At 47.8% G+C, this 15,356-nt stretch overlaps 1 non-coding gene across 1 annotated transcript; it reads left to right on the top strand.

Moving 5' to 3' along the window:
* Positions 1-2,183: 2,183 nt before the first annotated feature.
* TRNAL-GAG lies at positions 2,184-2,255 on the top strand. Its single transcript has one exon. It is a non-coding gene; the product is annotated as a tRNA-Leu (tRNA).
* Positions 2,256-15,356: the final 13,101 nt, after the last annotated feature.

Below are 15,356 nucleotides of genomic sequence, written 5' to 3' on the forward strand. Positions count from 1 at the left end.
TAAGAAAGCACAGCTGGGAGTGATTTCTCTGTACCGTAGTATCCCAATTGAAATGGAAAAGGGAGTGGTTGAAGAAGAAAAGGGGGGGGTCAAATGGAAGGGGTATAGTTGGAGGGGAAAGAGGCTGTACCAAAGGGGAAAGGGGGCTGAAAAGTACTGGGTTCGACGCATGGAGAACTCGGACTACGACATGCGTTCAGACTCGTTTATTGTACTTCACAGCAAGACATAGCAAAAACAGCCCTGCAAGGCTGACTATATACACTCCCACCCAGCACATCTCTGTCCCCATTGGAGGGTTTGAATTTCCCACCAAGGGTGCTATTGGTGGACTCGAGGTGGACTAGGATCCTAGGTCCCCTTTGTGTTTGGGGACCAAGCTCCTGTTTAAGCCGTGGTCCCCTGGTGGCGGTCTGCATATATAACAGGGGCCCTGTTATACCCCTTCGTCCAGGGCCCACACAATCCTGAAGAGCAAGTTTGGTGTAGTGGTTAAGAGTGTGGAATCAAATCTACCAGTTTTGTTTGGTGGTTAAGAACGTGGACTCTAATCTGGGAGAACCGGGTTTGATCCCCCACTCATCCACAGGCAGCTGCTGGTGTGATCTTGGGTCAGTCACAACTGTTCCCTCTAAGCTGTGGAGTCTTGTGAGCAAAAAACTACTTTGTGAGCTACTGGTATTCAAGTTGTGAGCAAGCGATTTGGCGACTGCATATATTAGGTTGCTCTGGAGCCATCTTTCCTGAGCTAAGACAAAAATGTGTGAGCCGGAGACTAAAAAACTGTGAGCTAGCTCACACTAACTCAGCTTAGAGGGAAAACTGGGACTCACAAGTTCCTTCAGAGCTGTTCTCTCAAGAGCAGTTCTCTCAAGAGCTCTCTCAGCCCCACCTACCTCACAGGGTATCCGTTGTGGGGAGCGGAAGAGAAGGAGCTTGTCAGCCATTCTGAGACACCAAGTGAAGGGCGGGGTAAAATCCAACTCCTCCTCTTCTGCTTCTGAAACTGACCCTGTGAAGACCCCATCAGAACGCTGTGTCCATTTTGGGCTACCCATCTTCAGGACTGGAGTAGTCACAAAGAGAGCATCCTAAAATGACTGCTCTGCAAGGGAGGAGACCCCTGTGTTATGAGAAGAGGCCACAACAACCCCTAAGTGCGCTTAGCCTAAGATGAAGAACTTCCATGTGACTTTAGAAAGGGCTGTGTCTCAATTAGGATTGCCAGGGCATTGAACTTGCTGTATTTCAATGGGTAATTGTATTGAAGTAAAAGAAGAAGGGGACGGCAAAGAAGGAGATGATTAGACAGTGTTATTATCGATGAAACAAACATGAAATTAAGCAATTAAGTAAATTGCAGAGCCCCCCCCCTTGCCCCTCCTCCAAAACACTCCAGTGGCACCTTTAAGACCAAGTTTTATTCAGGTACAAGCTCTCCCTCCTCTGCAAGGACAGATCTGCACGTTCCCCCCACCCCAATAGCTAGCAATCCAAAACAGTCCAGTGGAGCCTGAGTGGTGGGTGTTGCCTTCTGACACACTTCCAGTGATGTCATACTTGTTATGTTTATTTGATTTACTTGCTGTTATGCTTATTTGATCATTATATACTTGCTTACTTGCTTGTGCGTTATTATTTTTTGCCAGTGGTGTTCTTTTTTGTTTCCTACACTTCCAGTGATGTCAGGGGGTGTGGCATATGCAAATAAGTTATGCTAATGAGTTATGCTAATGAGCTCCTGCACCTCTTTTTCTACGAAATGTCCAGAACCATATTTCCAGGGTATAAAAATAGCTTCAGTCCTGCAGCAATAAACAGAGAGCCAGTTTGGTGTAGGGGTTAGGAGTGCGGATTCTAATCTGGAAGAACCAGGTTTGATCCCCCACTCCTCCACATGCAGCTGCTGGTGTGACCTTGGGCCAGTCACAAGTTCTCTCAGAGCTGTTCTCTCAAGAGCAGTCCTTGAAGGAACTCTCTCAGCCCCACCTACCTCACAGGGTGTCTGTTGTGGGAAGGGGGAAGGGAAAGGGTATTGCAAGCTGCTCTGAGTGAAGAGGGGATATAAATCCAGCTCTCCTCCCCCTCCTTCTATTCTTTTTTTTTAATGAGGTCTTGGTAAGTAAATACAGAATTAAAGACCAGTGCACTCTTGTTGCCAAAATTGCTAGTAGGCTGAGGGAGGGGCTGTGGCTCAGTGGTAGAGTATCTGTTTGAGATGCAGAAGGTCTCAGGTTCAATCCCAGGCATCTCCGGTTCAGGACCAGGCAGTAGGTGATGTGAAAGGCCTGTGTCAGGGACACTGGAGTGCTTTTGGAGCCTGAGTAGGCAATACTGACCTTGAGGGACCGAGGGCATGGTTCATGTGTTCATGTGCATATATGTGATTTCGTCTGAGAGCTGGTCACCTATTTCTGTTCTACTTCTCTCCTGGAAATTATTTTAAAATTCCGTTTCCAAAATGCCAGCTGGGGACCACAGATTCCACCAGTCGGGGGTTTAATCCTCAAGAAGTGTATACAGCAGTACACTTCTGGGTTCCCAATGGCTGCCAAAATTGGTCTTGTCGATTAGGGCTTTTAAGTTCGCCCAGTGTTTAACTCGGTCTAATGGTAAGTGCTCTTCCCCCCCCCCCGCCCAACAACACCAGAGACGCAGGATAACATTGTTACTGGGCCCTATTGATTTTCCTAGTACCGTTTCAACATTGCCTGCCATCTTTCAAAGAGAAAAGGGCCTTCCATGGCTGGTTATCAAGGTCGTGCTCAAAATGTGTGGCCAACTCATACAGCTCAGGTCAATGCAGCACAGAATTGTTTTTTTAAAAGAAAAGCAACCTCTGGAAGTGTAACTAGCACAGGCATCCAAAAGCCCTTGTTTGAACGGCCTGTGCTAGCTTTTGAGGACGATAAAAGGGTCATAACCAAGTGACAGAACACACTGTATGCCAAAGGCTCCAAGTAGAAATGAGTCGTGATGGCCAAACACCGGTGGATTTGGATTGCCTCATAATCACCAGTTGCAGATATGCCACTGATTCATCAGTGATTGGATCATCTAATCTCCAAGCCATTCATCAAAGTTTGGTTGGGGGCTGCACAACAGCTTGCACACATGCTCAACGTTTGCGCACATGCTCTGTCTCTTCCCCCCAGTTGTGCCACGTGGGCACCATTCTTTTCTCTGCAACTACATTTAAAACGTGTGATGAATGTCTTCCAAAATGAAAGCTTTGAAGTAGAGCCTTCCTTTCATTGTTCCCATTAATGATTTTGGAGTCTGGCTGCCGATGTACATGGTTTGCCATGGCTTTTGTGTGTTTGCCGCTTGGCAAAGAAGCATAGTGGTTTCAGTTTCCCATACAACAAAGAATAGATCAACAAGGGAATTGGTCCAATATGGTTTCTGCAAGTAGAATGAAGCTGTGATCCTTCCCCCTGGGAGTAAGCTCAGGATAGGGATGGGCACAAACTGAACCACAAAACAAAATTCCTCATGAATTTTGCCATGTTCATGGTTCGTGAACTGAAGTTTATGACGGGTCTACCATCACGAACTTCCACAAACTTTTAAAGCCGTTCGTGGTGGTTGGTTAGTGATGGTTTGTGGATAGAGCAGAAAGCAGGAGTTTAAAGGGACTCGGAGTCCCTTTAAGCCCCTGCTTTCTGTTCCCTGTGAAAGCTGCAAAAACAGCCCAGATTGGGAATCCCTCTTCACTGAGTTTGAATAGCCCAGTTTGGTCTGAGCTTGTCAGGGTGGGCATGGGGTGGCTACAGGCCCGAGCTTGAGATATATATTTTTTTCCTTTTATTTATTATTGAATTTCTATCCTGCCGACCCACTGCATAGCAGGGCTCAGGGCACATTACCTCAAGAGTTATGCAACACACTTAGACGATAATTTAACAGTTAAAACATAATGATAAAATATAGAAAAACCTACAATAGACCAGCGGGCGCTCCTAAAATTAATAACTTTTGTACGAATGCACACCAATAACCAAGTCCTGGGGAAGTGGACAGAACCGTAGACGGCTGCACTGAACAAACAGTGCTAGGCGAAGCAGGTTGTCCTGGAATACGGGCAGAGCAAGGCCACAGAGCTAGATCACAGGAGTCCAGTCAAGGGGTCAAATAGCAGTTTAGCAGCAGTCAGAGTTCGTGGGTTGTTCAGGAAAGCAGAGTCGAGGCAGTCTGAGGTCATTGATCAGCAACGTTCTGGCAGGTCTGAAAAGCAGAGTCAAGGGTCAGTCCAAAAGTCACAGAGGCAGGCAGTGTCTGAAGTTGTGGTCACACAGTTCACAGGATTGTGACAAGTTGCTTCCACAGTCTGCAGCTCTCCAGATCTGATTTACAGAGGCATTCCTTAAGAAGGCTGATTTATAGCCATCTGCTCAGAGGTGCTCCTGCATGTACTCAGAATTGTTATAATCTGTGCTGTTTTGGAGGGGGCTGAAAGGAAGCAAACAACCATGATGTGTAGTGCCAAAAAAAAGTGCTTCACAAACTTGTAAATTCTTTTTTCAGTATTCATTTCACTGGAAGCAATTCAAACACCATCAGCACCAACGAACCATGCATATTACATCTCGTTTCATGTATACCTTTATCAAAGTGGGTAGCATTGAAATACCTATATAATGTTAATCCATTTGGCAAACACTCTAGTCATACCTCATAGTCACATTCATCAAATCCAGGGGTCATTTCCTGCAGGAGCGCACAGGAGTGGAGCTCCGGCAGTAAAGAGCCCAGGGGGTGGGCACATGCAACAAGCCCCACCCCCTGCTCCCAGCAGCCCTCAGTCAGAGCAAGAAGCAACCAGGTAAATTGCAGAGCCCCCCCCCAAGTCCAAAACAGTCCAGTGGCACCTTTAAGACCAAGTTTTATTCAGGTACAAGCTCTCCCTCTTCTGCGAGGAGAGATCTGCACGATCCCCCCCCCCAATAGCTAGCAATCCAAAACAGTCCAGTGGAGCCTGAGCCGTGGGTGTTGCCTTCTGACACAGTTCCGGTGATGTCAGGGTGTGTGGCATATGCAAATAAGTTACGCTAATGAGTTATGCTAATGAGCTCCTGCACCTCTTTTTCTATGCAATGACCCCTGATGTAAATTCCACTCTTCCTACTGATATTTACATCTCTAAAGCCCGTAATTGCACTGTTTTGGAGGGGGCCATGACAGTTAAGCAGAGGAAGGTAAGGGCAAGCCACCTCTGCTTGCATGAACGTTTGAAGTTGCTTTATGCTGAATCAGACTGTTGGCGCCATCAGTATTGTCTACTCAGACTGGCAGCAGCTCTCCAGGGTCTGAGGCTGAGGTCTTCCCCATCACCTACTGCCAGCTCTTTTGACTGCAGATGTGGGATTGAACCTGGGACCTTCTGCATGCCAAGCGGATGCTCTGCCACTAAGCCATGGTCCCTTCCTCCCTCTCTCGCTTGGAATGTCCCATGGTTGGGGGTTGCCAGGGATTGGTTGCGACTTGACAGCAAGTTCTTCTTCCTCTCAGCTGTTCATCAGATCTCCCAGAGATCATGTTAGGATCTACAGAGCAGTCTGATGGGAAACAATGAAGATCTGAAACCCACCCTCACAGGACTTTGCGATCCTTCCTTATAAAAATACAGTTCCTCTGTGGTAACCAGTACGCTAAGGAGCCAGATGGATTGTGGAGCAACAGAATGGATCGTGTGCACGTGTAGTCAGTCCTTGGTCAAATAAACATTTGCACAAGGCAGGCTCATCAGAAGTCAATGGTTTCTGAAGCCAGCGTGCTAATACTGCGTCTAATCACTGATGCTGTTTTAAGACGTTTTAAATCGATACTTCTAGCATGCCGTTACCTAAACAATTTTCTGCAGAGATATTTTACCCTTTATATCATGTGTGAAGCCATCGTAGCAGAAAATTGCAAATGATTCAGGAACAGAAAATCACAGATGAGAAGTTTTTGGATGACTTCAAAGACAGACACACACCCCACACACAATCATCCAAGTTGACATAAGGTTTATTGTTGAGTTTTGCTTTGTTTCTAGAAACAAAAAGGAAGGTGGGCGATTCTGATGATATTCAGCAATCTTGCATAGAGATTAGTCATTCCCATCCTTATTTCCATAAATCACACATGTTGAAATTGCCCAAAGTTTTTTGTGGTGTCTGTCCCCTTCCTTGGGTTGATAGTAAAAGGATGAACAACCTCAAAAATGTGATGCTCCAAGTCCTAGCTTTTCAGCACCATGTGTTCTTTGTTGTTCAGTCGCACAGTCAAGTCTGACTCTTCGCGACCCCATGGACCAGATCACTCCAGGCTCTCCTGTCTTCCACTGTCCTCTGAAGCTTGCTCAATTTCATGTTCGTTGCATCGATGACACTGTCTAACCATCTCATCTTTTGCTGTCCCCTTCTTCTTTGACCTTCAATTTTTCCCAGCATCAGGGTCTTCTCCAGTGAGTGCTCCCTTCTCATTGGGTGGCCAAAGTATTTGAGCTTCAGTTTCATTATCTGGCCTTCCAGGGAACAGTCAGGGTTGATTTCTTTTAGGATTGACTGATTTGATCTCCTTGCAGTCCAAGGGACTCTCAAGAGTCTTCTCCAGCACCATAGTTCAAAAGAATCTATTCTTCGGCGCTCGGCCTTCCTTATAGTCCAACGTTCGCAGCCATACATGACTACTGGGAATACCATTGCTTTGACCATGCAGACTTTTGTTGGCAGGGTGATGTCTCTGCTTTTTATCATGCTGTTTAGGTTTGCCATCGCTTTCCTCCCAAGGAGCAGGTGTCTTTTAATGTCATGGCTGCAGTCACCATCTGCAGTGATCTGGGATCCCAGGAACATGAAGTCTACAGTAGTAGAAGCCATTGCCCTTCAGTTCGGAAAAGGGTGCCGGTGGCTCTTATCTGTAGACGGGCAAGCGGATGTGGGCGTCCTGGTGGTCCAAGAGCCATGGCACAGACACGGTTTTGTAGCCTTTGCCCAACATCTGCTCTTTGATACACGGAGGGTTGATGTCATTGATGAGATAGGTAGAACCATGTGTTCTATCAGGGCTTAAATATGTGTGTGAAGTTGCAGCTGATTCATGGCGACCCCTGCAAGGGGCTTTCAAGGCAAGGGAGAAGCAGAGGTGGTTTGCCAGTGCCTTCCACTGCAGAGTCTTCCTTGGTGGTCCCCCATCCAAGTACTAACGAGGTTTGACCCCGCTTAGCTTCCAAGATCGGATGAGATCAGGCTATGCCATGCCACCTTCCCTCCCCAGGGCTTACATAGACAAGGAAAAGTTCAAAGGTCTCAGAACATGCAAATTGCAGGCTTCCATAGCCTCAATTTGTCCTGGGGGCCATGCAGGGAAGTGAGAGGGGGTTTAAACCTTTGGAACTGGTTCCCCTGTGCTACCGGTAGCATTTTAACGGAGAAAAAGACGTGGTTTCTTTAAACTGAGAAGAGCAGAAAAGGTGAGCTGGTTTTAAGAAACAAAAGAGAGTGGAGGGTAAAAATATCCCCTCCCTTCCCTGCAGAACCCCAAGGCAAACTGAGGGAGCATAACCCTGCACCCCCATGACCCGGATGGCCCAGGCTAGCCTGCACTCAGTAGATCTCAGAAGCTAAGCAGGGTCAGCCCAGGATAGTATTTGGATGGGAGACCACCAAGAAAGTCCAGGTAGTCAGCATCTCAAGAATGCCTGTGGTACCTTCACTCTCACTGCCCCTTAGAATTGAAGCTAGGGTATGTATTCTATCCTTCTATATGTGGCTGAAAGGTCATTCCAATCCACAAGGCTTGCTTCCCCTGATATTCCAGGATGATTTCCAATCCAGTTGGATCAAGGCAGTTCACTATCATATTCATAGAACTGGCTTCTCACCTCAGCTACTCTTATCCTATGGGTTTGAACAAGCCAAAGGGCTAATTAAACAAAGAGTTGAGGATATTGAGTGACAGTCTGGCATCTCTAAGGCTTCCAGACTCGGGGTGTTAAATATCAAAAGCACCATTGAGCCGGCAGTATATTTAACGGCAGTATATTTAACTTCAGTGGAGGGAAAGAATTCTAGAAGGGCATTTGCCCTGGCTAGATGTTCTGCCCTTCCATTTGTGGCTAATTCAAGGCAGGTACAATAAAAAACCCTACTCTGAAAGGCTATGCCATATGCCTTTTAAGCGAGGTTGAATTGGTAAAGGATATGTTCTTCAGCTGTCCATTTTACAGGGAGGCTCATCTTAAAATTATTACCCCATTAGTCGACAGGACCCCTCGGCACATGAATACAAACAAAGCAAGGCTTCACTGGCTTCATCAGGTAGCTTATTGAAGCCCACCTTTTCAGGGAGCCCTCTGGGTAAAGACTGTCTTGCCTCCTGCCATTCCTCTGCCCCTCACCAGCATCCCTCCTTGCACCTCCCCACCCACCCTCACCCAGGAACCCCTCATCTGTCTCTGTGTCCTTTCCTTGCTCACGGACAAGGGTCATTTCCTGCAGGAGCGCACAGGAGTGGAGCTCTGGCAGTAAAGAGCCCAGGGGGTGGGCACATGCAACAAGCCCCACCCCCTGCTCCCAGCAGCCCTCAGTCAGAGCAAGTAGCTGCCAAGTAAGTTGCAGAGCCCCCCCCCCCCCACGGTGAGTAGTATAGTGCCCAAGTTTACAGATGACACAGGATGGTGAAAGCCAAGGGTGACTGTGAAGAGCTCCAAGAAGAACTCCACAAACTGGGTGAATGGGTGACAATGTGGCAAATGAAGTTCAGTGTTGGTAAGTGTAAACTGAGGCACATTGGGACAAAAAACCCCACAACGTCAAGCATAGGCGAATGGGGGTCTGAACTTGCTGAGACGGAGAGGGGAAAAGATCTTGTGGTCATAGTGGACAGCTCAATGGAAATGCCAACCCAGTGTGCTGCAGCAGTGGGGGAAAAAGCAAACTCTATATTAGGGATTATCCGGAAGCGGATTGAGAATAAAATGGCCGATATTGTAATGCGACTGTATAGATCAATGGTGCGGCCTCATTTAGCATATTGTGTACAGTTCTGGTCACCGTATCTCAAAGAAGACATTGCAGAGCTTGGAAAAAGTACAGAGGAGGGCAACCAGGTGAGTAGGAGAGGGGAGCCCCTTCCCTGTGAGGAAAGGCTGAAGAGTCTGGGACTTTTCAGTTTAGAAAAGAGATGAGTGAGGAAGGACGTGAGAGAGGTTTACAAAATTATGCACGGGGGGTGGAGAGAATGGACAAAGAGAACTTTCTCTCTCTCTCCCAAGATACTAGAACTCAAGGGCATTCAATGAAACTGATGGGCAGTAGGTTCAGGACGGACAAAATGGAATACTACTTTACACAGAGAATGATTAAAATGTGGGATTCCCTGCCAGACGATGTAGTGATGGCCACAGGAATAAAGGGGATTAGATTGATTCATGTAGGATGAGTCTATCAATGGCTACTAGCCATGGTCACTGAGGGGAACCTCCACATTGAGAGGCAGTAAGCCTCTGAATCGCAGAGCAACATCAGGGGAAAAGGCAACATCAGGGGAAGGCCTTGGCCTCTATGCCCTGTTGCTGGCCCTCCAGAGGAACTGGTTGACCCCTGTGTGAGACAGGATGCTGGACTAGATGGACTATTGCTCTGATCCAGCAGGGATCTTCTTATGTCCTCTAGTGTCCTGGCCCCACTGCTGGACCTTCTGATGGCACCTGGTATTTTTGGCCACTGTGTGACACAGAGTGTTGGACTAGATGGGCCATTGGCCTGATCCCACACTGGCTTCTCTTATGTTCTTATTAGGTCTTATCAACAAATTTTCAAGTCAATTTAAAGCTCTAGACACAATGTGTGAGAGAAGAATGATTTGAATACAGTGAAATTTGGTTATTAAAGCAATTTCATAATTAGTGACAGTCTCAGTCTACCTGTAGCCAATTAAATGAAACCATGGTTACATTTTGCCGCCAGAACCGAGCCGATAGTGATTGAAAAGGTAACACATTTTCATTTCATATTTGAATTGTTTCTCATTATGGATTTATGTAAATAGACTTCCATTTCATATGGGAAAAGCTTCTATTTTTATTTCCTATTTGAAATATAGTTTAATGGAGTGTTTTATGATCCCCTATCTTTGAGCAAAGTGTTTTCAAAACCAATAGCCAGGAATTCATGGCTGTACTAGAAAGTCAGTGTGATGTGAGGCTTACATTGTTGGATTACACCTGAGATGATCTGGGTGCAAAATCTCCACACAGACATAAAGTTTACGACAGGGGTCTCAGCATGGTTCTCGTCAGGTCTATTTTTGGGCAGGAACGCACAGGAATGGAGTGCCGGCTGGCTTCAGAGCTAGCCACGCCCACTACAGACAAAACCTCTGCGTGCGTGGCTACAGAGGGAAGGCCTGGAGAGCGACCTCCCCCCGGCAACTCCAAGGCGGGCGGGGTAGGGGGGACCCTGGAAGAATCAGGAAGTCATTTAAATGCCTCCCTGTGCCTTCCCCGGCCTGTCCAAGGGTCAGCTTGCCCAGGCTCCTCACAGCCGTGGGGCGCCCGGGCAAGCCAAGGGAAGGCAGTTTAAATTGCCTTCCCTTCCCTTCAAGAGGGGGCTTGCCCGGGCTCCCCCCCATCACGGGGGACCCAGGCAAGCCAAGGGAAGGCATGGAGGTGTGGGCTATTATGCTAATGAGCATTGCTATCAGGGGGTGTGGCCTATTATGCTAATGAGCATTGTTATCAGGGGTGTGGCCTATTATGCTATTGAGTTTATGCTGTTGGGTGTGGCCTATTATGCTAATGAGTCCCTATTGGGCTATTTCTACCAAAAAAAGCCCTGGTTCTCGTGGGGGCCATGGTACCTACCTACACCTTTTCTGGTACCCACCAAGTGTTTTTTGAAAGGGGGGGGCTACTTGGGACTTTTGCCCAGCAAGGCTTATGATTGGCTATTGGAGATTTGATCGGGTCTGCAGATTTTTAAAAATGCTTCTTTGGCAGCAGCTGCCACCACAGTACAAAGGATCTTCCCTGTGTGATGGAAGATGGGCCATTTTGTGGCTGGCTAAGCCTCCTCTGGCAGCAATATTATGGCAGCCATTTTGTAGCTGCACCCACCAAACTGTCAGAATTCCAAAGGTGCCCGCATATGAAAGGCTTGGGGAACCCTGGTTTAGTAGGTGACCTTGTAGTCCAGTTACTTTCTCTTTAAAACAAAAAAGAGAACAAAAACCCTGAAAATGCACGGAGGTCAACAGTATCTAGGGAGTACCACTTCATACTACAGATGGGACTCACGTGATCTAATGCTCTTTTCTACAACCCCCCCCCCAAACCTCGCCAAACATAGAAAGACACCATTTCTATGCAGCCCGGATTAAACGAATTTAGAATCCAGCAGCTCCAGTATCGGAGGCTGTGCAATATTTGGTGCAATTCGTTTCTAAATTCCTTGTTTAAACAAACTATTTAATATTGGGGTTTTTTAGATGCCAAATGGCCTAATTATTCATTGTGATCCACCCTGAGCCCGTTCGTGGGGAGGGCGGAATATAAATCTGAAAAATAAATAAATAAATAAATAAACGTTACCATGTCAGGGAATAGGCTAGGTTAGATCTTATTCCTAACGTCTGGTTTTCGGTGTAGAATGACTCCTGGAGTGTATTGATGAATGTTCAGTTATGTGAGATTTTATCTGAAGATTGTAGCTTCAAAGGGTAGGCGCCTCAGCAAGAATATTTATTTCTTTCTTTTCTTCTTCTTCTCCTTTTCACTCTGTCATGCATAAATGATGTTTTTCTTCCAAAGCGCTGCATAGGGAAGAAGAGTTCCCTTGTCAGGTGTATTCTCTCTTTGTTGGAACAATGTCACACACGTAGAGACTGGCTTTTACCTGAAAAAGGTGGCCCAGGATATAAAGTCTTCCCTCAGAGCTGAAACATGTCTAGGCTTGCCATTCCCCTCGGGGGTGGGGGTTTGCCTGCTTTAGGGGCCCCAGATCCGGCCGGCCAATTAGGGTTGCTAAGTCCATCTTCCACCCCCAGCGGGGGACTTTGGGGGCGTTCCTGGAGGGGGCGGGTCATCCCCGGTGTGATGATGTCACGTTGGGGATGTCCGCCGCCGCCCCCCCCACCCCGCGCGCCGGATCTCCAGAAACGGCAGTTCCCTGCACTTAAAGTAGCCGGCGTTTCCCCTTTAGGAGCAGGAGCCAGCATTTCCCTTTTAAGAGCAGCTGCGTTTCCCTTTTAAATGCACGAAGCTGGCATTTCCCTGCGAGCCTGATCTCAAGTGGAGATCGGGCTTGGGAGGAAACAGGGGTGGCTGTAGGTGTTGGGGGTGGGGCTTCCCCCGCTGGCCATGGAAGAGTAGGTGAGTCATCACCAGCGTGGCTTGCCTTTTTAGGGTAATCCAAGATATAAAAAAGACAAGCCGTGCTGGTGATGACTCACCTACTCTCCCATTGGCCACTGGGGAACCTGCCTTGGTGTTCTATTGGCCCATCCCACCAGCTCCTCCTTTCTTACACCCCCACTTTTGACGCATTGCACCTTGGGAGTTGTAGTTCTCAGCTGGCCTTACTGCAACCGTAGCCCAGGATATAAAGCCTAGGAGATAAAGAAGGCTCAGGAGGTGAAAAATGTCACATATGTAGAGACTGGTTTTTACCTGGGGGAAAAAAGCCCAGGATATAAAGCAGCCTTTAGACCTCAGGGAGCAGAATTAGTCCTGTCATGAATCTGGCCGGTAGCTAAACGCACTGTCTTATTCTCTAGAGAGGCCATAAGGTACAGGACTTTGCTTTTAATTAGGTGTGCTGGAAGGGAATGGAAGACAACCTCACATTTCAGTTCTTAGAAACTTTTAAAGTTCAGTTTCTACAGTCTCTCAAAAGACCCTGTCTTTCTGCTTCTGTTTCCTGGACTGACCTTATGAATGCTCTGCCTAAAAACCTTATTGGTCTCTGAGGTGCTACTGGACTCAAATCTAGCTGCCTAAAAATGAATCCAAACCACCCCCACCACCCCTGCAAAGGCAACCATTTTAAACATAACAGATAACAAAATGGTGGGAACATCTTCATTTGTTCTAGGGTTCTCAACACGGCCTCAGCAAATGCCAGGCAATTGAGGGGGTGATATCTGGAGAGAGCTGAGTTTGAGGAGGATGTGATGTCTAGGGTGCCAGACCCCTCAGTGAATCCCAGTGCCAAGAGGCAACATCAGGGGAAGGCCTCAGCCTCTATGCCTTGTTTTTGGCCCTCCAGAAGAATTGATTGGCCACTGTGTGAGACAGGATGCTGGTCTTGATGGACCACTGGTCTGATCCAGCAGGGCTCTTCTTATCTTCTTATGAAGGCCTCGGCCTCTGTGCCCTGTTGTTGGCCTTCCAGAGGACCTGGTTGGCCACTGTGTGAGACAGGAGGCTGGACTAAATGGACCACCAGTCTGATCCAGTAGGGCTCTTCTGATGTTCTTATGAAGGCCTCAGTCTCTCTGCCCTGTTGTTGGTCCTCCAGAGGAACTCGTTGGCCACTGTGTGAGACAGGACGCTGGACTAGATGGACCACTGGTCTGATCCAGTAGGGCTCTTCTTAGGTTCTTATGAAGATCCTAGAGTTGCCAAGTCAAAATATAGCACCAGCAGGGGACTCCCCGCTAGCGGCTGGAGTATGTGCGCGCGTCACCCGGAAGTGACGTCATGACGCCGGGCACGCTGGGGGCGGGGCCACGACCATCCGAGGGGAAACCATAGAGTTTTCCCTCGGATGACCGTGGCCCCACTGCTCCGGGAGTCCTCGCGTGCACGCGAAGTGCACGTGCCGCAAGCCCGTCACACGGAAGTGACGCAAGCACATTGGGGACGTTGGGGGCAGGTCCACAATCATCCGAGGGAAAACCATAGAGTTTTCCCTCGGATGATTGTGGCCCCGCCCCCAACGTCCCCGACATGCTTGCGTCACTTCCGTGTGACGTGCTTTGGGGGTGGGGTTCCCCCTGGGGGCCCGATCCGCCACCGGCGGGGAACGGGCCTCTGGGGTGGGGGTTTCCCCACCCCCCAGGGGGACTTGGCAAGCCTAAAAGATCCTCACTGGTCCCAGTGGCTTCCTTTATCATTTTCAATAACTTCAGGAAACAGAGAACAGCTTAATGCTTAACCGCTGTGCTTCATACCACCGTCCTTTTAACACCCGCAGGGTCACTGGGCAGTGTAAAGGCACATTAGAAAGTTATGGGACTTGGTTCGAAAACAGATGAGGAGTGGAGGAAGTTAATGTAAGTAAAATCATAAAATGAATTTCATGTCTCATTAATTCTGATAACTGATTTTATTGCTTTGGGAAATTATGATGGCATTCTGCTACAAAATACTTAACCTAATTTAAATTTCAGGATACTCCCCCCCCCCCGGCAAAGCACTGAAAGCAATATTTTTAATCAGTGGAGTGGAGCTCGTTAGATTTCAGATGGTAAAAGAGAGGACTTACTAAGGCAAGGGTATTTGGGGGGCTGGGTGTTCATGCCACCTTTGTGCTATTTTTTAAAGATTCTTGGAGGTGTGTGTTAATGAGCATCCTTTATATCTATATTTCTATATGAGCAATGAACAAAACAAACAAACCATTTTAGTCACCAGGTATCTAATCCTGACCTTATATCTCAGGACACAGGCTTGGCTGTGATATAACCGAGGCCTCATTCCAGGAATTGTGTTAAGGATCTGGGCATCGGATGCAGAAAGAAAAAGAGAGAGAGAGACAGAGAGAGAGAGATGACTCAGTGACAAGCATTTGGTCAGAAGCTATGCTCTGTTTTCAATCTTCTATGTGAGATAGTTTTTGTACTAAATACAGCGGTCATTTCCTGCAGGAGCGCACAGGAGCAGAGCTCCGGCAGTAAAGAGTCCAGGGGGCGGGCACATGCAACAAGCCCCACCCCCTGCTCCCAGCAGCCCTCAGTCAGAGCAAGAAGCAGCCAGGTAAGCTGCAGAGCCCACCCCCCAGCCCAAAACAGTCCAGTGGCACCTTTAAGACCAAGTTTTATTCAGGTACAAGCTCTCCCTCCTCTGCGAGGACAGATCTGCATGTTCCTCCCACCCACCCCAATAGCTAGCAATCCAAAACAGTCCAGTGGAGCCTGAGCAGTGGGTGTGGCATATGCAAATAAGTTATGCTAATGAGTTATGCTAATGAGCTCCTGCACCTCTTTTTCTACAAAATGACCCCTGGCCTTAACCCTTCAACCTCCACTCAGTTTTGCTGCTCAAAACCAGGAACAGTGTATTGGGGCTGCCAGAAAGGCAGGGTGCAGCTGCAAAGGATTGCCGGTTTCTTCACTCATGAGCTCCCTCCCTTTTTGATCATCTGGAT

Source organism: Gekko japonicus, unplaced genomic scaffold (genome assembly GCF_001447785.1).
Source record: "Gekko japonicus isolate JY-2015 unplaced genomic scaffold, Gekko_japonicus_V1.1 scaffold3268, whole genome shotgun sequence".
Classification (NCBI taxonomy): Eukaryota; Metazoa; Chordata; class Lepidosauria; order Squamata; family Gekkonidae; genus Gekko; species Gekko japonicus.